Here is a 25,546-nt window from a genome sequence, read left to right on the forward strand (position 1 = left end):
GCTATCCAAAGGAAACAAAGGGGTATTACTTCTACAATACATCTGAGAACAAGGTGTTTGTTTCTCGAGATGGTATCTTTTTGGAAAAGGATCACATTTCCAAAATGACAAGTGGGAGAAAAATAGACCTCGAAGAAATTCGAGTCGAACAAACTCTAGAGAATGCTCAAGATGACATTCAGGATGAAACTCAGAGATATTTAGAAGTATCTGGTGAGAATCATGGTCAATCTAGAGATGTAACCCCGCGTAAATCGCAGAGATATATATCTCAACCGGAAAGGTACTTAGGTATTTTGACGAACGAGAGCTATGATGTTCTATTACTTGAAAGTGATGAACCTGCGACTTACAAACAAGCTATGACGAGCCCTAGCTCCAAGCAATGGCATGAAGCCATGCAATCTGAATTAGACTCCATGTCTGAAAACCAAGTATGGGATTTGGTCGATTTGCCAGATGGCTACCAAGCCATTGGAAGCAAATGGGTTTTGAAACTGAAAAAGGACAAGGATGGGAAACTTGAAGTTTTCAAAGCTAGATTGGTTGCAAAAGGTTACAGGCAAGTCCACGGTGTGGATTACGATGAAACCTTTTTGCCAGTTGCAATGCTAAAGTCTATTCGGATAATGTTAGAAATCGCTGCATATTACGATTACGAAATATGGCAGATGGATGTCAAAACCGCTTTCTTAAACGGCGTTTTAACAGAAACTGTGTTTATGACACAACCTGAGGGTTTTGAGGATCCAAAGAATGCTAAAAAGGTATGCAAGCTAAAGAAATCAATCTAAGGATTGAAGCAGGCATCCAGGAGCTGGAATATACGTTATGATGAAGCAGTCAGTGACTTTGGTTTCATCAAGAACGCAGACGAATCTTGTGTATACAAGAAGGTTAGTGGGAGCAAAATTGCTTTCCTAGTATTATATGTCGACGACATATTACTTATTGGAAATGACATTCCTATGTTAAACTCTGTCAAGATTTGGCTTGGGAAATGTTTTTCGATGAAGGATCTAGGAGAAGCACAGTACATATTGGGAATCAAGATTTACAGAGATAGATCTAAAAGGATGATTGGACTTAGTCAAAGCACTTATATTAATAAGGTGCTTGATAGGTTCAAGATGGCAGACTCCAAGCGAGGCTACCTACCCATGTCTCATGGAATGACTCTAAGCATGACTAAGTGCCCAAAAACACTTGATGAGCGTAGACGAATGAATGAGATTCCGTATGCATCATTGATTGGTTCAATAATGTATGCTATGATATGTACACGCCCGAATGTTGCGTACGCACTCAGTGCTACGAGCAGATACCAGTCAGACCCAGGAGAGGCACATTGGACTGCTGCCAAGAATATTCTGAAGTACCTGAAATGACACAAAGATGACTTCCTGGTCTATTGATATGCGCGTTTTATATAGTATTTTCACCCCCGTCCCTTAGTACTTTTATGCGTCAATTGAGCTCCTAGGAGCCGTTTTTAGTACTAATCTGTGCATTTGAGTGTGCCTTGAGTTTCAGGACTACTTAGTGAGAAATTGGTCTTTTTAGACCCGTTTCATGATGATTTAGGCCACTACACGATCCCGATGGGATTCGGGACGACTATTGTCTACTTACGGGAGCCCTAGATGTTCATGATCGAGCCTCAAGTTAGACTCGGTGTTGCGGACGAAGGGCGGATCACTTAGCCCTCCGCCTGGTGGATTGCCCCTCGCCCATCGGGCGAGCAAGCAGAAAGAAGCAACAGGCAGCAGGCGCTCGACGGGCGGTGTTTCGCCCGGTGCCCACCGGGCGCCCATCAGGAGCAGCAGCACAAGAAATGTCATCTCGCCCGACGGGCGAGTGGCGCCCGACCGGGCGCGTGCGGATGAATCCCAGAAGTCTCCCTCCGCCCGGCGGGCAGACTTGCGCCCGACGGGCGGATTTCGAGCTGGTCGCCCGTCGGGCGGAAGGTCGCCCGACAGGGCGACGACAACCCAGGAGCGTTTGTGCGCGCGTTTGCCTTAGTTTTTCTGGTTTCCTAATTTTATTTTGGGCAAAAACTATAAATACTAAGCCCATATGTTTTAGTTGGATATCTTATTTCCTAGTATTAGACCCTTAGTTTATTTCCTTAGTTTAAATTCTCTCTAGATTTATGCAAACACTTAGTTTTCAATTTCAATAAAAATTCAAGCTTTCCATTCCTCTTGTTCTTCAATTAAGGTATTATTCTTTATTTCAATTCTTTGTTTAGCTTTAATTATGTTTTCAATCATGCTAATTGCTTTGTTTATAGTTAATATGCTTGAGTAGTCTAATTTCTAGGGTTTTGGGATCCATGAATGATATGAAGGGATATTGAATAATCATGATTGTTGGCATTGCAATTGATTCCTATTGATTGGTTTATTTCACTATACAATTAGATTTGCGCAGGTTTAATTGTGGTAGTTATGCAATATCAAATTAAGAATCGAGAGATGCAATTTGATGTTTAGGCTTGTGTCAATAGGTGGAATTAGAGTTAATACGTAGCGAGAGCCCGTTAATTCTAAGTCTATGATTAGTATCGATTTGAGAGAGCATGCTAATCTAATTAATTACTTTGTTGATTATCGTGATTGTTCATTGTTCTGGATTGTTATTTGTTGGTGAACCTATGCCCTAGATTCCTTAATATATTGATTCATACTCGTTTAATTATCGTTCGTAGTCTTAGCATACAAATCACCAACCAACTCTTGTTCACAATAGTCTAGATTAATTAATTGATAGTAGAAAGAACGCCTGTTTTCCTGTGGATTCGATCTTGACTTCCCTTGCTACCTAGCTAGTGGACTTATGTTATTTTTGATTAGGTGATACGACTTTAGCCTGTCAAAATTTGGCGCCGTTGCCGGGGAGACGGTTTTATTTTCTATTGTTGATTGCTTATCCTAGATTATTGTTTGTTACTACTCAAGGAACTCACTTTCCTTGAGACCGGATCTCACATTGTTTTGTAGTCTTTGTCTATGCCCAGGACCTTAGGTACTAGTAATCTCACTCCATTCGATCCTGAGCCCGAAAGAACCTTTCGTAGACGAAGAACTTTCATTGCACAGTGTGGGAGTTACCCTGATTCTGATCATAATATTGGCAATCTTTTTCCTTCAGATACAGATTCAGTTTCAGAGATAGAGATGGGTGACGAAAATCTTCTGCCGCCACCTACCCCACGGCTTACAGACTATTCTAAGCCAAGTCTGTCCGTGCTACCAAAGGCGATCATGCCTTCTATTGCAGCTGAGACCTTCAAGATCGAGCCTGCATTGATTAACATGATTGAGAGACGCCAGTACGGTGGGGAACCAGGTGAAGATCTGAATCTTCACATTCAGTCCTTCATCCAATATTGTTCCACCATCAAGCAGAAGGGATTGACTCCGGAGCAGACTATGGAGATACTTTTCCCATTCTCTTTGAGTGGGAAAGCTAAACTGTGGATAAATGGGTTGAATCGGGCGATTTTGAAAATCACTAATTGGGAATCCTTGGCTCTTGCTTTTTATGTTAAATATTTTCCACCTGAGAAAACGGCTCGTCCGAGGGGTCAGATATTAGGTATCTCGCAACAAGCGGATGAGAGCTTGTTCGAGGTCTGGGAGAGATTCAAGGATTTGCAAAGAGAATGCCCGCACCATGGTTTGGAAGATTGGTTCTTGATTCAGCAGTTTGATAATGGTTTGGGCAATGAGTCTAGATGTTTGTTAGATTCGGCTGCCAGTGGGAGGTTCATGCAACTTGAGGTGCCTAGAGCTATGGAGGTGATTGAGGAGATAGCCATTCACAATGCCCAGTATGGGAATCCTAGAGTTCTATCTAATAGGGGTGGTAAGCATGATTTAAATTCTATTGAATAATTAACTTCCCAATTGAATGCTTTACACTATAAGTTTGATAATATGCAAGCAGCCAATGCTCAACCTACCCAACCTGCTAGTGTAGCTGCTATGAGTGCCCAACCTGCTACTGTTTGTGAAAGTTGTGGAATGTCTGGTCATTATGCACAGGACTGTAGGAGCTATGTTGAACAGTGTAACGCATTTCAATCCTACAAACAAAATAACCCATTCTCCAACTCTTAAAATGAGGGCTACAAAAACAACCCTCTACTAGCCTACAGGAGCAACAATATCCAGAACCCCCACCAAGTCCAACATCCACCACAACAGCCATACCAACCCCCACATCAACAATCCTACCAACCACGGAACATCTACAACCAACAGTCTAGTGGACCACCTGGGTTCCCTAGACAACACACATCACCTCCACCACCACAACCTCAAGCCACACAGCCTGACCCTATGCTAGTAGAGATGCGAAACATGATGCTTCAAATGCAAAAATCTCTAAGTGAAAAGGATGCAAAGATCGATGCTCTTACTGCTTACAACAAAATCATTGACACACAGTTGGCACAGATGGCTACTACTATTGCAGGGAGGCCACCAGGCCAATTTCCTTCACAGCCCGAAAATAGGGAGACTGCTAATGCAATTACATTGAGGAGTGGTAGGGATTATGATGGTCCTTCTATGCCGGTTGAGGTTGATCCTGGGGTGTCTGTTAGTGATCTGGTCAGTGAGGAAATCCCGAAGATAGTTATGGATAAAAAGGAAGCTGAAAAGGTAGTCAATGAGAATGAGGCTACAACTGAGGTTAAGAAGGGGGCAGATATTCAAGCACCACCTATTGCACTCCCCTTCCCAAACCGACAACTCAAGAATAAGCTAGACAAGCAGTTTGGCAGATTCTTGGAAGTGGTCAAAAATTTGCAGGTAAAGGTTCCTTTTATTGAATTAATTTTACAAGTTCCTGCTTATGCTAAATTCATGAAAGATATTTTGACCAGGAAACATGCTTTTTGTGAGGTAGAGACTGTAGCTTTCACTGAGGAATGTAGTGCTTATTTGCAAAACAAGTCTCCACCTAAACTTAAAGACCCCGGGAGTTTTTCCATCCCATGTAACATTGGCACTGTATTTATTGATAAGGCTTTATGTGATTTAGGTGCTAGTGTGTCTGTCATGCCTTTGTCTGTCTGTACTAAACTGAATATGGGTGAGCTTAAGGTTACTAATATCACTCTACAAATGGCCGACCGTTCTGTCAAATACCCCTTAGGTGTTTTAGAGGACGTCCCTGTTAGAGTAGGTAAATTCTATATACCTGTAGACTTTGTAGTACTAGACATGCAGGAGGATTCTCAAATTCCCATAATCTTAGGTAGACCCTTCCTTCACACGGCGGGGGCGGTCATTGATGTTAAAAGTGGGAAATTGACTTTGTCTGTTGGGGATGATAAGGTGACTTTTAATCTGAATAGTGCCTTAAAAAGCCCCATGCTAGAGGAGGAACAATGCTATCGTATAGATGTAGTTGATTTTATTACTCGTGATAACGTCTCCCAAGTTCTCGAAAGAGATCCCTTGGAGGCAGTGCTTTGTTGTGAGTCTTCTGCAGGTGATAGCAGTTCTTGGAGTGCTGAAGTGGATGCTCTGGAGTTGGCTCTTAATGGTGGAGAATCTGAGCCAGAGAGCACCAAATTGAAGAGGTTAGTTCGGCCGGTTTGTTCTGTTAAAGAGGTAAAGAAACCCGAACTTAAGCCTCTTCCTCCTAACCTTAAATATGCGTTTTTAGATGATGAACAACTTTGCCCTGTGATCGTCAGTACTGCACTTGATGCAGACCAGTTATCCCAACTTCTTGTTGTGTTGAAAAGGCACAAAAAGGCCATTGGGTACAGTATTGATGATTTAAAGGGTATTAGCCCTGACTTTTGTATGCATAGGATACATCTAGATGAAAATAATAAACCATGCATCCAACCCCAGCGTCGTTTGAACCCTGTCATGCAAGATGTTGTAAAAGCCGAAGTTATGAAATTGCTTGATGCGGGTATTGTATATGCTGTGTCTGATTCTAAGTGGGTGAGTCCTGTTCAGGTAGTGCCTAAGAAAGGGGGGACAACTGTGGTGAGAAATGAAAAAAATGAGTTGATACCAACTAGGGTAGTCACAGGTTGGCGCATGTGTATTGATTATAGGCGTCTTAATGTTGCTACTAAAAAGGACCATTTTCCCCTTCCCTTCATTGATCAAATGTTAGAAAGGCTGGCCTGTCACAAGTTTTTCTGTTATCTGGAGGGTTATTCTGGTTTCTTTCAAATTCCCATACATCCAGACGACCAGGAAAAGACTACCTTCACTTGTCTCTATGGTACGTTTGCATATCGTAGGATGCCTTTTGGTCTGTGTAATGCACCCGCTACTTTTCAACGTTGCATGATGAGTATCTTTTTTGATTTTATTGAGTCTATCATGGAAGTGTTTATGGATGATTTTAGCGTCTATGGTACTTCTTTTGGTTCTTGCTTGCTAAATCTGACTAAAGTCTTGAAAAGATGTGAAGAGTGTAATTTAGTCTTGAACTGGGAAAAGTGTCATTTCATGGTTACTGAAGGGGTGGTTTTGGGACATTTGATATCTGATAAGGGCATTCAGGTGGATCGAGCTAAGGTCCAAGTGATTGAACAATTACCCCCTGCAGTTAATGTGAAGGGTGTTAGAAGTTTTCTTGGTCATGCGGGGTTTTATCGCCATTTTATCAAGGAATTTTCTAAAATTGTTAAACCACTTACCCAGCTCCTCCTCAAGGATGCCCCGTTTGTGTTTACTGATGCTTGTCTCGAGGCTTTTGACAGGATCAAACAGGCACTGATTTCGGCTCCCATCATTCGTTCTCCCGAATGGGACCTTCCGTTCGAGATAATGTGTGATACAAGTGACTATGCAGTTGAGGCAGTTTTGGGTCAGAGAAAGGAAAAGGTTTTGCATGCCATCTACTATGCAAGTAAGACCTTAGATGAAGCTCAAGTTAATTATGCTACTACTGAGAAGGAGCTTCTAGCCATAGTCTATGCCTTGGACAAGTTTCGCACCTATCTGATTGGGTCCAAGGTGATAATCTATACTGACCATGCGGCTCTTAAGTATCTGCTCTCAAAGAAGGAAGCCAAGCCCAGGCTTATTCGATGGATACTACTGCTACAAGAGTTTGATCTGGAGATTCGCGATAAAAAAGGGGCTGAGAATGTTGTTGCAGATCACCTGTCTAGATCGAGGTATGATGATGGTAAGGGATCTACACCGATTGATGATTCATTTCCGGATGATCATTTACTTGCACTTGCCAGTCAGTCGCCATGGTTCGCAGATTTTGCTAACTACATTGTGGGGGGAATTCTTCCGGCCGATCTTACATATCAACAGAAGAGGAAATTCCTACATGACGTCCGCTTCTACTTTCGGGACGACCCTTATTTGTTTTGTGAGACTGCTGAAGGGATGTACAAGCGTTGTATTCAAGAATGGGAAGTTCAAGGTGTTATCAGTAGGTGTCATTCTTCACCTTATGGTAGTCACCATGGACCGTCTAAAACAAACGCTAAGCTGTCACAATGTGGTTTTTACTGGCCTACTATGTTCAAGGATGCACAGGCTTTTATTATGGCTTGTGATGCGTGCCAGAGGGCCGGCACTATTTCGAGGAGGTATGAGATGCCACAGAACGGGATCCTTAAGGTTGAGGTTTTCGATGTATGGAGAATTGATTACATGGGACCATTCCCATCGTCCAAGGGTAACTTGTATATCCTTGTTGCTGTAGATTATGTGTCAAAGTGGGTGGAAGCCGTTGCCTCACCTACCAACGATGCAAAGACAGTCATTTCTATGTTCAAGAAAATCATCTTTCCGAGATTCGGGGTTCCGCGTGCTTTGATTAGTGATGGAGGGTCACACTTCCATGAAAAGCATCTGGATGCGCTCCTGCGCAAGTATGGGGTTTATCACCGCACTGGGCTAGCCTATCACCCTCAGACAAGTGGGCAAGTTGAGGTCTCTAACCGAGAGATCAAATCTATACTCGAGAAAGTGGTGGCAAAGTCTAGAAAGGATTGGAGCGATAAGTTGGATGATACTCTATGGGCATACAGAACCGCCTTTAAGACACCTATTGGTACCTCCCCGTATCGGTTGGTGTATGGCAAGGCGTGTCACTTACCAGTAGAAATGGAGTACAAGGCTTATTGGGCAATAAAACAACTCAACATGGATGCCAAGTTAGCCGGTGAGAAGCGGTTACTTCAATTGGGTGAGCTCAATGAATTCCGACTACAAGCCTATGATAGTGCCCAGATTTATAAGGAAAAGACCAAGAAGTGGCACGACAATCACATTTTGCATAGAGAGTTCGCGGTGGGCGACAAGGTTCTACTCTTTAACTCTAGGCTTAAGTTATTTCCTGGAAAACTTAAGTCTAGGTGGTCTGGGCCGTTCACCGTGACTATGGTAAGCAAGTTTGGGTCCGTTGAAGTAGAGAATGATAATGGTGAACGATTCAAGGTCAACGAGCAACGTCTGAAGTTGTACCATGATGGGGCTACTGTAGGAGTGGTTGAGGTCCATCACCTCAATCCCTCCGCCTCATAAACTGCATATTCAAGGTAACAAGGTCGAGGGGGACCTATGAATAAACCAGCGCTTTGCGGGAGGCAACTCGTATTTCATTGCTTTCGATAGTTTAAGTTTTGCTTTGTGTGTTTTGTAGTTTAGTCTCTTTTCTTATGAGTGGTGAGGAGAGATTATTTTTACGGTCTTTGGGTGTTTAATGATGTACAGGTTTAGCTCCTAAGCACGAAAAGATAGAAAAATCCGCGAGGAGCAAAGTCGCAATAGGCCCGCCGGGCGAGAGCCGCCCGACCGGGGGCGAGGAGAAGATTGCAAAACGTCTACCTCCGCCCGTCGGGCAGACCTGCGCCCGACGGGCGGAGAGAGAAAAGCCTTTTTCGGAAAATCGCCCGTCGCCCGCCGGGCGGGAGCTGCCCGACCGGGCCCGTGCGGAATGAGAAACCAATGTCGCCATTCGCCCGACGGGCGGACCTGTGCCCGTCGGGCGGCCTACGAGCCGCAGGCCCTTCGGGCGAGAGGAGAATTGCGCATTATTACCACGGGATTTTGAGTATTGGATCACTTCTCCTTTCAATCATCTCCTTCAACTCCTCTCAAAATCCATTAAACCCCAAACCCTAAGAACTTCAACTCTCCATATCTCCCTCATCTCTCACTCAAATTCATCAAGCCACACACCAACATCATCCTCATCACATCCTCTTCAACCTCCACCAAACAATTTTCACTCTTTCTCACTCTCCACAAAAAACCCAATTTCACCAAAAACATTTCAAAACTCAAATCATCTTCAACAATGGGTTCAAGGCCAAAGAGAACTTGCACGGGAGCAACAAGGAGACAAGAGGAGGCTTCCACAAGCCGTCCACCACCACCACCTCAGTTTGCACCGGATTCGGCCTTCCCGAACATGATTCTAACTAGCGAGGAGCAACAAACCCGTCTTGCACACCTCAAGCTTCGGAAGGTAGTCCCTACTCGATTTATTTGTCAGAAAAATTTGCATGATATGGGTATTGAGAGGGATGTTAGGAGATTATTTCATGGGGTGGGCATGAAGCACATGTTTTCCATGGTTCGATTGACATTTAGGGATCTTACTCTTGAATTCCTTAGCCCATTTAATGTCACAAAAAATGGATATAAGGATGTCACTAGAGTTTCTTTTCGATTGTTGAATAATGATTTTAATATGCCTATTAAAGATTTTGGTGCAATATTTGGATTATCTGTTGAGCATGATAGGTCCCCCGTGGAGGGACATCTTAATAGTTCAATTTGGGGAAAGTTGACTGGGGATTTCAATCCCAGTAGCATGCAGCATTTGCACGCATCTAGCGTGCAACACCCCGTCCCTTTTGTTTGGTTCCGATTCATGGCCTTTACCATCTTTGGGAGGGACCAAAAGGAGAATGTGAGGAGCACAGAGTTAGAGGTGCTCGGGGGGTTTTTGTTGGATGGAAATGAAGGATACAAGATGAATTTGGCCCCTCACCTTGCCATGCATTTGCTCACTACTGCTAACCACCGCTACTTGACCGATATTGCTTTAGGGGGTTTAGTCACCCACATTGCCATAGCGGTGGCAAACTTTGCTGAGAGGGACTGTGCCGCGGTCCGGGGTAACAATCTGTTAGATTTGGAGTATTTTGGGAGCCTTTACAGGGTGCACTCTGAGTACGGGGAACTTCTTCCCGGTCAGATGTCATGGATGTTCCAGAGGAACGCTCTCTTTACTCTACCGGACACCACCGGGCTCACCAGTTTTACGAGGGGTCAGTCCCATTATCTGTATGTAGGTGAGCAGGCACCACCCTTAGCCCATCCCCAGCCCCAGCCACAACCCGAGGCCGCGCCTCGCACATATTTCCGGCGGGGAGGGCGTAGAGAGAGAGGGTCGGGACAGAGAGGTAGTCCGACTCCACAGGAGGAGCAAGGGTCTTCAGAGGAGTTGGGGGCCATTCATGAGAGGCTGGGCAGACTTGAGCTCGGTTTCCATGAGTTTGCCGCGGATCACCAGAGGACTATGTTTCCTTTCTACGATCAGTACGCCAGGCAAGGCTACATAGCCCCAGATCATCAGCACCTTCCTGGTTTACTTACCCCGCGGAAGGGTACGGAGCCCCCGGTTCCATGGGCACCTTCACGCCCACCCACTACGGGGGGTTTGGAGCGGGCAGTAGCGGCTATGGTGGCCAAGGTGGCTAAGGTGGCGATGGTGATGATGGTGATGATGGCCAAGGCCATCAGTGATGCTGTTGATGATGATGATGGTTCAGTACCCCTTGAGCCAATGAGGACATTGTCTGATTTGGTTTGGGGGGGGGGGGGGGTTCACATTACCTGTACATATTAGGTATGTTTTCCTTTTATTTCATCATTTACTTATTGTTGTGTGATTATTTTGGTGTGTTTATTGCTTTGTAGAGTAGTTTATTGCTTTGAAAAAAAAAATACAAAAATACGTTCCGATGAATACAATATCATGCTTCCCTGTGCCCCTTGAGCGGAAATTGATTTGATTCTTGGTATTTGATGATGGGAAATGTAGATGTGTTAGCCATGATTTGATATTCGATTGCTGTGATGCCTTAACATGAGTCAACTCCGACTAACTACTTGTGGACTTGGTGCTTGACTAGTTGACTTGGTTAGGATGTGTGATAGCTTCCTGGTGTGTCATTGATTTTGAGTATTGGTTTGCAACTATTAGTAGTGTTCTATGACTCATATACATGCACATTGTGGAGGACGAAGGCATTTTTCTATTTAGGTAGCCTTCAGATGAATTTAGATATATTTGTTCCCTCTTTTTCTACCCATGTTGTGCTTGTGTCCTTTATTCGGTGACTAACCATATTACAAGCCCATGAAAGCCACATTGGTTACTAGTCCCAAGCCTAGCTTGGGGGAGCTAATAGTAGTGAGGCGAGGGAGTTGTAGTGTGGTACATTTTGAGCATATTGAGTATTGAAAAGGGAAGTTCTTCTTATCATGATTGTAGTTGAAATAAAAAATGAGCTGAAAAATGAATGAGATGAGGAGAATAAAAAAAAATTTGTGAAGGTTCCAAAAGAAGAAAAAAAAAGAGAAGAAAAAAAAAAAAGAGAGATTGAGCAAAAAAAGAAAAAAATCGTTATTCTCAAAATAATTCAAGCTTTTGTCACTCCGGTATTACAATTTCTTATCTTCATGAGTGATTGGTTATAATTGTGAAATCAAGGCAAGAAAGTATAGTGTGGTTTGTTTGTTGTTTTATTCATGTGTTGAGTGGGAGAGTTGTGGTCATCGTTTGTGATTGATCATGGATTTGCTAGGATTTATGCTCCCCAAAGCCAAGGCTTTAAGCTCACATTTTACCTAAATTTACCACACCCTTACCTAAGCCTATCATTACAAGCTTGAAAGACCTCCCGACCTTTGTGCATAGAGTTGTATTAATGTGAAAGTAGTTTTTTATCAATGCAAGTTATGACATGACACATTCCGAGTCGACTACTAGGTTGAGTGTATGCTTTTCTAGACACACGAGTGTGTGAGTTTGGGAGGGCATTGCTCACGTATATGTTGGGAGGGGAGCGAACGGGTACATCTTTTATCCGCCATATAAATGAGTGACGAGTGTGTGAGCACTAGTCTTGAATTCCATTGTGCATTTGTGGTTCGCTTTGCGTGACGATTGTTAAGGTGGATTAGCGATTGAATGGATTTGATTGGTTGACATTGATGCATGCTTGTTGGATTTTACCTTGGATTATGTTTTCATTTTGAAATATGTTGGGGGTGAAGTTGGTCTTGTGTTCATCGATGATTTCCTTGCTTAGGGACAAGCAAGGATCTAGCTTGGGGAGGTTTGATATGCGCGTTTTATATAGTATTTTCACCCCCGTCCCTTAGTACTTTTATGCGTCAATTGAGCTCCTAGGAGCAGTTTTTATTACTAATATGTGCATTTGAGTGTGCCTTGAGTTTCAGGACTACTTAGTGAGAAATTGGTCTTTTTAGACCCGTTTCATGATGATTTAGGCCACTACACGATCCCGAGGGGATTCGGGACGACTATTGTCTACTTACGGGAGCCCTAGATGTTCATGATCGAGCCTCGGAAGTTAGACTCGGTGTTGCGGACGAAGGGCGAATCACTTAGCCCTCCGCTCGGTGGATTGCCCCTCGCCCATCGGGCGAGCAAGCAGAAAGAAGCAACAGGCAGCAGGCGCCCGACGGGCGGTGTTTCGCCCGGTGCCCACCGGGCGCCCATCAGGAGCAGCAGCACAAGAAATGTCATCTCGCCCGACGGGGGAGTGGCTCCCGACCGGGCGCGTGCGGATGAATCCCAGAAGTCTCCCTCCGCCCGGCGGGCAGACTTGCGCCCGACGGGCAGATTTCGAGCTGGTCGCCCGTCGGGCGGAAGGTCGCCTGACCGGGCGACGACAACCTAGGAGCGTTTGTGCGCGCGTTTGCCTTAGTTTTTCTGGTTTCCTAATTTTATTTTGGGCAAAAACTATAAATACTAAGCCCATATGTTTTAGTTGGATATCTTATTTCCTAGTATTAGACCCTTAGTTTATTTCCTTAGTTTAAATTCTCTCTAGATTTATGCAAACACTTAGTTTTCAATTTCAATAAAAATTCAAGCTTTCCATTCCTCTTGTTCTTCAATTAAGGTATTATTCTTTATTTCAATTCTTTGTTTAGCTTTAATTATGTTTTCAATCATGCTAATTGCTTTGTTTATTGTTAATATGCTTGAGTAGTCTAATTTCTAGGGTTTGGGGATCCATGAATGATATGAAGGGATATTGAATAATCATGATTGTTGGCATTGCAATTGATTCCTATTGATTGGTTTATTTCACTATACAATTAGATTTGCGCAGGTTTAATTGTGATAGTTATGCAATATCAAATTAAGATTCGAGAGATGCAATTTGATGTTTAGGCTTGTGTCCATAGGTGGAATTAGAGTTAATACGTAGCGAGAGCCCGTTAATTCTAAGTCTATGATTAGTATCGATTTGAGAGAGCATGCTAATCTAATTAATTACTTTGTTGATTATCGTGATTGTTCATTGTTTTGGATTGTTATTTGTTGGTGAACCTATGCCCTAGATTCCTTAATATATTGATTCATACTCGTTTAATTATCGTTCGTAGTCTTAGCATACAAATCACCAACCAACTCTTGTTCACAATAGTCTAGATTAATTAACTGATAGTAGAAAGAACGCCTGTTTTCCTGTGGATTCGATCATGACTTCCCTTGCTACCTAGCTAGTGGACTTAGGTTATTTTTGATTAGGTGATACGACTTTAGCCTGTCATCTATGGTGGAGATGATGAATTAATTGTTAAAGGCTATACGGACGCAAGTTTCCAAACCGACAAAGATGATTTCAGATCACAGTCTGGGTTTGTCTTCTGCCTCAACGGAGGTGCAGTAAGCTGGAAAAGTGCTAAGCAAAGCACCATTGCGGATTCTACAACTAAAGCGGAGTACATTGCTGCACATGAAGCAGCAAAGGAAGCTATATGGCTACGGAAGTTCATAGGTGAACTTGGTGTAGTCCCCTCCATTAAAGGACCAATAGCCCTATATTGTGATAATAACGGAGCTATTGCACAGGCAAAGGAGCCTAGACACCACCAAAGAGTCAAGCATGTACTTCGTAGATTTCACCTTCTACAAGAGTTCGTTGAAAGAAAAGAAGTCGAGATAAGCAAGATTGGAACTGATGACAACATATCAGATCCATTGACTAAACCTCTGCCGCAGGCGAAGCACAACTCGCACATTGCAGCTATGGGAATCAAGCATATTGGAGAATGGCTTTGATGTCCTTATTTAATGTTTTAAAGTTTTAGAGTTTAATTCTTTGTAAAACATTATTGGTTAATCATTCACAATAAATGAATAGAATTCATTTTTCCATTTAATTTGTGGTTTATTAAATTATGAGTCCCTTCAATTTGACGATATATTCAAGATAGACTGTCAGGAACAGTCCTGTGACTAAGAAATGTCTATCAAGTGAACTTGAATGTCAAAAGTTGAAAATGGTCCCTGGTCGGAGTTTTCTATAAAATTGGACGTATAGAAAACGTTAGACGATTAGAAAGCAAGATGACTAGTAGTTCTGTTTCTTGAACTATGTGGACATGGCAATGTCATAATCATTTGCATAGATACTTACTTTGGGAAGACTAGTATCGGACAGACCTATGAAACTTTACTGTAAGAGATGAAAATCTGTCATAAGTAAATTTCATTAAAATTATTAGACACTAAATCCTCAATACCTGAGTGATTTGAGATTACTTGTTTGAGAACTGGTTGCTTTGACGTTGACCAACCGTCGCACCGTAAAAGGAGGCTATAAAGCCAACGCTCAGGTAATCACCTATCAAACGAAGTCTAATCTCAAGATTGGGATTGTCCTCCCATAAATCGGGATGAGATGCTTAAAAGTTGTACAAGACCACTCGGAGAGCTAGAAACTGTAAAATGCATGGCCGTGCTCGGATGAATCATAGGCTATGATTATCTGTTTATTTGATCAGTTGAACTCTGAAACCGAGAAACACCTCTGGACATAATAAGGATGACAACTCTTACCTTATGGTCAAGACCAAGCATCGAGCGACAAAGGAATTAGGTAATGCACACTTGTCCCTAAGGACAAGTGGGAGACTGAAGGAAATAGTGCCCTTGGTCCAAGTATGCAGTCTAATAAATGCGGTTCAGTATTAATTAACAAGTTAATAATTCAGTGAGATCAAGTGAGCTGAATGCCTAGCTAGAGGCCGCTTCAGTTCAAGTGGAATTAATTATATTAATCCACAGCTTACTCTTGACTGAACCCGTAGGGTCACACAAATAGTACGTAAACGGATCAAGTATTTAATGGCATTAAATACTCCATCTATGGATATTCGGAATCGACGGATCTTGGTTTCAGTGGGAGCTGAGATCGTCACAAGCAAGAAATGAATACTCCGGAAACGATGATATTACCGAAAACGGAAATATGGATCGTATCGGAAATATAAATATTATCCAACTCGTAAATGTTGCCGGAAACGGAAACATGGTACGTATCGGAAAATATTAATGGAAATGGAAATATTGCCGGAATCGGTAATATTGCCGGAAACGGAAATATTGTCAGAATCGGAAATATTATCGGAATCGGAAAATAATTCCGGAATCGGAAATATTAAATATTGGTCGTATCGGAAATGATTTCCGAAATCGGAAATTTAATCGGAAGCGTATCGTACGAATTAGCATCGGACGAGGCTCTCTAGACAAAGGCCCAGCACGAAGCCAGGCCATCGCCCAGTAAGCCACACGCATCACCAACACACGCCAAGCCTCGACCAGGCCCAGCGAAAGGCCAGGCCCAGCCAAGGCCTTGGGCGCGCGCGCGGACACAGGCAGCAGCATGGGCCGAGTGCTGTGCGCTCAGCGTGGGCCGCAAGGCCTGCGCGAGTGTGCGGTGCTCGTGCGATGCTCGTGTACGTGCTATACGAATCCTAAAGCTATCAGGATTCGATATATGATTAAATTCCTAATCCTAAAAGGATAAATTAATTAAATAAGAGTTCTACTAGGATTCTAATTTAATTAATTCGTATCCTAGTAGGATTCCAATTCTCTTTCCATACCCCTATAAATATGTGGCTTGGGTTCACAATTTATAACGAGTTTTGAAGTATTCAAAGTGATTTTTGAGAGCAAAAATTCAGTCACATTCTTGCCCATAATTGCCGAAAAGTGTAGCACCTTAAGGGCGATTCTAGTTGGTCAATCTTAAGGCGGATCCGGACGTGCTGTGGACTATCTACGGAGGGACGGCACTTGGAGTCCTAAAGACTTGTTCTTGTTCGGTTCGGGCGCAGCTAGGGAGGGCACGCTACAAAGTGTATGCACCTAAATTATGCTATATGATTATGTGTAAATAATATGTTTCCTGGCTTTATGGTTTTTCCGTATGATTTATGTTTTGTCATATGTATCATAACCTAACATGTACATCATAACCGAAAAGCACCAAGCAGTCACAACGAAAAGAAATGGTGATCCGGTACTGATATCTACAAAACCAGATGAAACAGTTCCTTCAGAAACTTCAACATTTTCTGACTCATCCTGCAGATCGAAATCAAAAAAATCATCTTAACAACCAACATCTTCCAACAAGAAAATATGCAACCATATAAAGATTGCAAGGCAGAACCTTTAACATCTTTTCAGGAAAATAAATTTAAAGATAACTGTTGAAAAATTGAGGTTTAAACTACTAACAACTACAGAGAATAAAATCTAAATCTTGCCATTTTCCATGATTACATTCGAGCTCGATTGATCGGCATTCTGTACCTCTTAATTTCTCCGTAGTCTACTGTAAATAAATTTAATCTAAAAAAAAGGTAAATAGAAGTAATTAGTGAAAGTGTGAAACCCGTGTCCCTTCTTCTGGGTTACTGTTCTTAGGTACCGTATACATATTTAGCAATCACCCTAAATCTGTACCGAGTATGTTGATGTACCGTATACATATTTAGAAATCACCCTAACAAATTAAGATAGGCAATAGAAAAAACAAAAACTACACAAAAGAATCGCATAATTAACACTCACGCACAATACCATGAAGCCATTTTATTAAGACTTCCTAATAATTGTAAGAGAATCAAGTAATACAAAACAGAACAACAAAGATCATTCAAATACAACATGACATTATAGGATTCTTATCTTTTAGAGTGTCTCATTTAGAAATTCTGATAGAGAAAAACAACTACACTATAGAAAATTATTACCCTAAATTCACAAAAAACAAAGAAATCATTGATTGATAAAACCCTGTATGAATTAAGTTTTCGCAAAAAGAACCTTTAACTAAAAAGTAGTGTGCAGATTAAATGATTCCATCTCTATTTCATAAGTTTGAACTAGATAAGTTGCAGTGGTCCATTTCTAATCATTAACATATACAGTAAAACAAGTACAAATAACGATCTTCTAATCGAAGTCTTGACTCATGACAATAACATAGAAGTATCTTGTATGCCAAGAAAAATCCGTTTTCACTATTAGTCGCCAGTGGTGTTGCCTCTCATAAATAATCAAATAAATTCATATTTGTGTTCATGAACTGGTTGGCACAAACAAACAAAATCCCAGTAACTCAGCAAGGCAATAATGGGAGCATCAACAACCTCACAGCTGCCAACAACTATTTCTGTAGCAACCACTTACCAGAGTTTAAACACTTCAATGCAGCTCATGGGAACTAGATAAGTTGCAAATGATGTTTCTCTACTAGTGTGAAGACAAAATCCTGAAATCCATAAAGAAAGGGGGAAAGGAAAAAGGCGGTTAGAGTGTAATACGGGAAAGACTTGAAGAGAAAGAGTGATGCCTTTGGTTTGTGCTCAAATAGAATGGAAAATTATCATATCAGCATAACACACATTTCTATGGGAACGGACGTCTCTTCTAAACTACCACTAAAAGAGAAATAATTTGAAATCTATATAGCGAAACAAATATACCATTATCAAAACCCTTAGAAGACCCTTTATAATAGTTGGATTGCTTAAACTGATTCGAGGTAAAATATTTCTACCATATCTTAGATGTGTGACTATTTTCATAGAAAGAGTCATACAATTATGATACTATAGTATCGATACAGGGCAGGCGTAAATATAAAAAGAGTAATACCATTATACTACAGCTTTGTTTTGGTACTATACTATTTTCATAGAAAGAGTCATACCATTATGCTACAGGGAAGACGTAATAGAACCAAATCCACCAGGGAAGGATTAACTAATAGATAAGAGAACAGAAAACGATAAATGTGTGCAAGCTTTATCAAGTACACTAAAACAGATGCCATCAAACTTGACTGTCAATTCTGGTTTCTGTGAACGTTTTTTTAAAATTGGTAGTAGCAGAAAGGAAACAAAACTACACTCGAATTAGGAAACCAGATAACAGATTCCAGGATGAGTAAAATAGTGAAAATGAAGTCAATGAAGAGAATTTCATAGAAGGATTAAAAGAAAGCACCTTTCACCCAATTTATTCTTATGTAAAAAAAATATAAAAGTGCATACACGTAACAAGGATTCATTATTAGCTTACAAGAACAAGACAATCATACCTGGCAACCAAGAACCCTGTAAAGAAGTTGTTGTAATGTTGGTAATTGATCAAGCAAGTCAACTGTATATCCTTTGTTCTCTGCACAGAAGATCAAAGGTCAATAATTATATTATGACTAGTCTTATATGCACGCGATGCGTGCGAGATAATATCATAACTTTAAATTATTTTATTGCCACTAATCACCAAAAATAATAAGCCGCAAAATTTGTTCTCAAAGACAAATTATACATTATCCCTAAATGCTTTTGGTAATATAGCGAACTTTATTACCAAAAGGTAGAAAATAAACAAAATACAACCAAAGAAGCAACAAACACCAGTTAAGGGAGCATAGCAGCCCCCTAAACAAAACTAAAAACAAAGCAGCAGATTAGCATCCAGCCTGCGTGGTATTAGATGGAAGAAATTCAAAGTAAGCTGCAGCTAGGAGGATGACAAAACGGGTCACCTCAGGATACTGTATATTGATCATGTTGATACCCACACAACATTCTGAAACAAAATATTCACCACCTAACTGATCTATCTTAATTTTCATAGTTCCTGTATTATGAGACACTTTTGATGTGACTAACCTTAATCTAATCTCTATGTAACAGGATCAGACAGTCAGTTACGACGGAGATTGGAGACTATGTTAATGGTTTTAATAGGCTGATTTCCGGTATCTATCGACTATTGGTGATTGGCGTTGTAGTCTGCAGTCCATTTTCCAAATTCATCTTTTCAGCTCTAGGACTTTAGGCAGCATATCCTTTGACTACAGTTGAAGTTTAGCAGTAAGGTTGGAGGCACGGTAAAATTTTAGCTCAGTTCAGTACACTAAGTATGAGGTTAAAACACCATTCCCAACTGCCCAAGCTTGGTTGAATTTCTGTACGGAAAAGATCAAGCATATTAAAATCACAAATTAAATACCTATAAACAACTAATGCAACTCGAATCAAGATCCCAGCAGTTAGACCCCATATCACATACTTTTTGTTAACTGTTTCATAATCAAAATAATGAATCAAGTACTTGCATCACATCCATTCTCTTTCCTCTGCTCTGTGATTTTCATCCTGAGATAAGATTCCAACAGAATATGTCAAAAGAAAGAAAGCACGCAAAAACCTGTATCTTGAAGAAAGATATTAAACCAAAGAGCAAACCTTGATGAACATTTCCAAGGGAGCATCACATATTGTTTCTACCTCAGCAGCACTTGAATGCATCCTCATTAGACAGTAATAACTCCGGCAAAAATAAGGGACGGCGGCGATCCTGCAGCAATGAAAGTAAATTACAGCCAAACTTGTCAACACCGAAGATTTGAGGGAAGTAGATCGAAGGAGATCGAATATTTGAGAGAAGGAGAGAGAAAGTGTGTGAGAGTGATAGGGAACGGCGGAGGAATGAGATATGTGTTAGTACGCGAAGTGGATTGACAGTAAAAAGCAGAGGGTAACTCAGAACTACGACTATCCAATTTATTCACTTCAAAATTATAATTATTATTATAAATCATTGTTAAATATCACAACACAAAAGAAATTAAGATCCTTCTAAATCAAATCTAAATCATTTTTTTTTTGAAAAATCGAATATAAAAAGATAAATGAGTGCAAGCTTTATCAAGTACACTAAAACAGATGCCATCAAACTTGACCGTCAATTCTGGTTTCTGTGAACTTTTTTTAAAATTGGTAGTAACAGAAAGGAAACAAAACTACACTCGAATTAGGAAACCAGATAACAGATTCCAGGATGAGTAAAATAGTGAAAATGAAGTCAATGAAGAGAATTTCATAGAAGGATTAAAAGAAAGCACCTTTCACCCAATTTATTCTTATGTAAAAAAAAATATAAACGTGCATACACGTAACAAGGATTCTTTATTAGCTTACAAGAACAAGACAATCATACCTGGCAACCAAGAACCCTGTAAAGAAGTTGTTGTAATGTTGGTAATTGATCAAGCAAGTCAACTGTATCAAGATCCTTTGTTCTCTGCACAGAAGATCAAAGGTCAATAATTATATTATGATGATATCCGAGCCGTTATGGGAAAGTTCAAGCTGAAATTAAGTTGCGGCATAATGGCAAGTTATGAAAGTTAACAACACAAGCAGCCAGGAAAACCGAAATGCATAAGGAGAAGAATTTAAACTTCTTACAGGACGTTCTGTCTCAACATCATATTTCAAGACAAGAAAACATTCCATTCTAGCCTTTCTTCCAAAAACAAGGCATGAGCACGAATGAATCAACTATCACCCACTTAATTTAACTTCACTAATCCACAAAAATTTACTCCAAAACCCTTTTCCCAATTTTTTTATTTTCTGGGCATCAAAATTTAATAAAGATGGGTATCAAATTACAGGCCCATGAAAGAATTAGCCACAAATTTGGAATTGTACCTTCCAAAATTGGGACAAAATTACGCATACCCAGAAAGAGAAACAAAACAATGAACACAATTACGAGATGAATTATCAAAATTGAGAGAAAGAGTAGAGAAATTACAGACATGAAACCATCAAATTGCACAGGTCAAAGAAAATCTCATCGCAGGTGATTCGAATATACGAAAATCAAACAAATACGACTTGTGTGTATTCCAAATAACCAGACACAATTTGGCCATAAAATCAACCGTATAACTTCAAAAACCTAAAAATTAACCCTAAATGATCTAAGTTAATAGCTCAATCGATTAAACCCCAAAATTTTACATCAAGTCAAAGGAAGAACAACAAATCAACCCTAAACACAATCAAAATCAACGAAACAAAATAAATAAATAAATAAAAATCGAAGAAAAACAAAGATTTTAGGCGTCGAATCCCTACCGCAATGGGCGAACAAATGGTAGGAACATTGAGCCATACCAAAAGGTCACCATCTTTCTTTCTCTTCCACCTTATGTTTCTCTCTCTATGACCGGGGTGGAAAGACTTAGACACGAAATCGAAGAAGATGAATCCATTAAAGATTTGGAGAGATTCAGGGGGGGAGGAAGAAGAACTCTACCTAGGGTTTGAGAGAGAATTGTGAAATTGACGGAGAGTTCGAGGGCTTGTTTTTTCAGATTTGAAAAGGGATTGCAACGCGCGAGTGTGTGAGTTGCGACTATAGCACGATTGCAGCGCGTAGAAACATGGTCCAAGCTGCGATTAATTTTTTTATTTATTTTCTCTATTTCTCGCAGCGTTCGATGGTAAGCAAACGCTAATAATAACTCATTTAAAGTCTGACCCGCGTTGACCAAGGATATTTTGCAACTTCTGTTCATTAGATGAGTTGTAAATGATGGGTTGCAAATGATGTTTTTTCTACTAGTGATATCTATTACTATATACTAAAAGAGACACCAGGAATGACACGTGTCATTTCCTGGTGCGATTTTTTCCCGCTAAAATGTTTTATTTTTTATTTTTTACTTTAAAATCTATTATCTATTATTTCTATTATTATATACTAAAAGAGACACCAGAAATGATACGTGTTATTTCCTGGTTCGATTTTTTCCCGCCAAAATGTTTTTTTATTTTTTTATTTTTTACTTTAAAATAAATAAATTACATTACGTTTTTTTAGGAAACTAAGATAAAAATATATTTTAATTACCATAGATGTGAATGAATAATATATTATTGGAGGAAAGCTAAATCAATATTATTTTTTCCTTTATGATATAATTTTATTTATGTATTATTATAACTTTTTAATCTGATAAGAAATATAAAAAATATTGATAAATGAACTTTTAATGTTAGTCTACTATTAATAATATAACATGGTAACTGGTAAGTAAGAATGTTAATTAAAATAATAATGCATGGTAAGTAAACTAACATATAAGTTTATTTATCAAGATTTTACTCAATTCAAAATATGTTGTATTTGACTAACTCGGTTACGCTCGGGTCTTTTCAAAAATTAGTCTTGAGTCATTCGGGTTTGGTTAACGTTGTTAGATCGTTCTACATACAAGTAAACGACTATAATTTTTAACTTTTTATACTAATATGCAAATTTAGTTCATTCTAACTTTTTAACGGCTGCAATGCTCTCTATTTTATTTAGGGCTACGTCTGACGAGAATAATATTCTACCACTAGTAATTCATTTATTTTTTAAACCGACCCACTTACTATCTATTATTTGATTAACTAATCCTTTATATGGGAATGGGTTAAGAGTCAAATGTTTGGGTAATTCCTCGCGGGGGGATAAATCAAGAGAATTTTGAATTAGAGCTATGGATTTTTGTTCATCCCTCGCCATAATAGTATCTTGGGGTTTGCAACGATAACTTGGTATATCTACTATGCGGCCGTTAACTAAAATATGTCTATGGTTAACTAATTGGCGGGCTCCAGGAATAGTCGGAGCCATGCCCAATCGAAAAAGGATATTATCCAAACGCATTTCAAGTAATTGTAGTAAAACCTGACCTGTTGACCCTTTGGCTTTTCTGGCGATACGAACGTATTTAAGTAATTGTCGTTCTGTAATACCATAATAAAAACGCAATTTTTGTTTTTCTTCTAGACGAATACGATATTGAGATCTTTTCCCGGAACGTGATTGGTTTCTAAGATCACTTCCGGCTCTAGGCCTTTTATTAGTTAGTCCAGGTAAAGCTCCTAGACGGCGTATTTTTTTGAAACGAGGCCCTCGGTAACGCGACATAAAGACTCCTTTCTTTATTTATTTTCTTTATTTCTATTTATATATATATATATATATATATATATATATATATATATATATATATATATATATATATATATATATATATATATATATATATATATATTCCATTTTACAAAAAACCCTAAATTAAAACTGAACTAAATGATAAATGAAACGAAATCCCCTGAAATGTTGGATTTCGAAGTGTTGGATTCCAATGAAATGGATTGTATATACATTAATATACAAACCTTTTTATATATTATATATTTTGTATTACAATATGTAAGTTAAAAAAAAAGGAAAAGAAAGAGTTTTTCCGGATTACCCTTTGCTTTTCCTTTTCTTCCTAGTTGTAAGTTGCTACGACATAATAGATTGTTTTAAAGAAGGCAAAAACACCCTTATTATTTTCTTTGGTCTTCGATTTCAAATAAGATAAAAATATATCTAAAGAACAAAGAAAAATAGAAAAAAGCCGGCTATCGGACTCGAACCGATGACCATCGCATTACAAATGCAATGCTCTAACCTCTGAGCTAAGCGGGCTCCCAGAAATTATACATGCACTGACACTATATTTTAGTTTTAGGCTTATTCATTTTTATTCTTTATATATATGAATTTCAAATAAATATTTGAAATCAAATAACAAATGAATAGAATGTATATTCTATACATTATAAAATATTTTTCGTCTAAAATAATTCGATTTAGAAATTATATATTCTCTTTTTCGTAGAGCTATGAATTTTCAAATTAATTTAAAATAGAAATAAAAAAATTAGAATTGAGAAAGATGAACTCCAGATTATATTAACATAATAAGATATTCTTCTGCTTGCATTCGTAGATGATGATAACAAAAAAAGAATCGACCGTTTGAGTATTAAAAATTGCACGGGAAAATGAACGGGACAGAGGATATATATGGTATATATCCCTCTATATTGAATTGTAGCTACAAAAATGATAGAATCAGGTCTGATTAGACAAAATCAAATCTGATATAAATGCAAGAAGGTAGACAAAAAATAAAAAGGAGGAAGCATTTTTCGGTATAGTAAGCCATATTAAATCGAATTAATTCGAGGGTTCCGTCAGAAATGAAAGAATAAAAGGGAAGGACATGACACGGAGATCTTAATAAAAAAAAAGGGGATATGGCGAAATCGGTAGACGCTGCGGACTTAATTGGCTTGAGCCTTAGTATGGAGACCTACTAGGTGAAAACTTTCAAATTCAGAGAAACCCTGGAATTAATAAAAATGGGCAATCCTGAGCCAACTCCTTTTTTCAAAAGCAAGAATTAAAAAAAAGGATAGGTGCAGAGACTCAAAGGAAGCTGTTCTAACAAATATTCATTCACCAAATAATTCACTCCATAGTCTGATAGATCTTTGGGAGGAACTTAATTAATATTAATCGGACGAGAATAAAGATAGAGTCCTGTTCTACATGTCAATACTGACAACAATGAAATTTATAGTAAGAGGAAAATCCGTCGACTTTAAAAATCATGAGGGTTCAAGTCCCTCTATCCCCAAAAGAGTTTTTTACTTCCTAATTACTTCTCTTTTTTTTCATTAACGGGTTGAAGGCGGTTATATCCCTAATTTTCTCTTTTCACAAGTCTTGTGATATATATGATAAACATACAAATAAATATTTTTGAATAAGGAGTACTCAGTTTAGTGATTCACAATTCATATTATTACTTGTACTAAAACTTAAATAAAATTATAGACAAATTTGGAAAACTCAAGGGATTCCGGTACGCATATAATACTTTATAATACTTTTCATCCGTTTAATTGACATAAACCCGAGTTATCGAGTAAAATGAAATGAGAAGATGATGCGCCCGAAAGGTGAATGAATGGTCGGGATAGCTCAGCTGGTAGAGAAGAGGACTGAAAATCCTCGTGTCATCAGTTCAAATATGGTTCCTGGCACATGTTTTTTTGATGGATTGATATACATATTATATTCATTAATAGTTGAGATCATGACACATACATAAGGTATTTCGCTAGGTATCATGCGATATGATAGACCCCATCTATCTATAAAATAGATGGGTAGAATGTTTATAAAAAAAAAAAAAAATTGATTATGGTTTCTTTTTATTTTATATTTGTTCATATTGTGTTTACTCTCAGGCAAA

The 25,546-nt window shown here is 39.3% G+C and overlaps 1 non-coding gene and 1 pseudogene across 1 annotated transcript; both read right to left on the bottom strand.

Annotated features, from left to right (window-relative positions):
* Window positions 1–3,585: 3,585 nt before the first annotated feature.
* LOC130468211 (uncharacterized) lies at window positions 3,586–3,685 on the bottom strand (annotated as a pseudogene).
* Window positions 3,686–23,855: 20,170 nt separating this feature from the next.
* On the bottom strand, window positions 23,856–23,928 carry TRNAT-UGU (transfer RNA threonine (anticodon UGU)). The gene has a single exon. It is a non-coding gene; the product is annotated as a tRNA-Thr (tRNA).
* Window positions 23,929–25,546: the final 1,618 nt, after the last annotated feature.

This window comes from Spinacia oleracea, chromosome 2, assembly GCF_020520425.1.
Source record: "Spinacia oleracea cultivar Varoflay chromosome 2, BTI_SOV_V1, whole genome shotgun sequence".
Classification (NCBI taxonomy): Eukaryota; Viridiplantae; Streptophyta; class Magnoliopsida; order Caryophyllales; family Amaranthaceae; genus Spinacia; species Spinacia oleracea.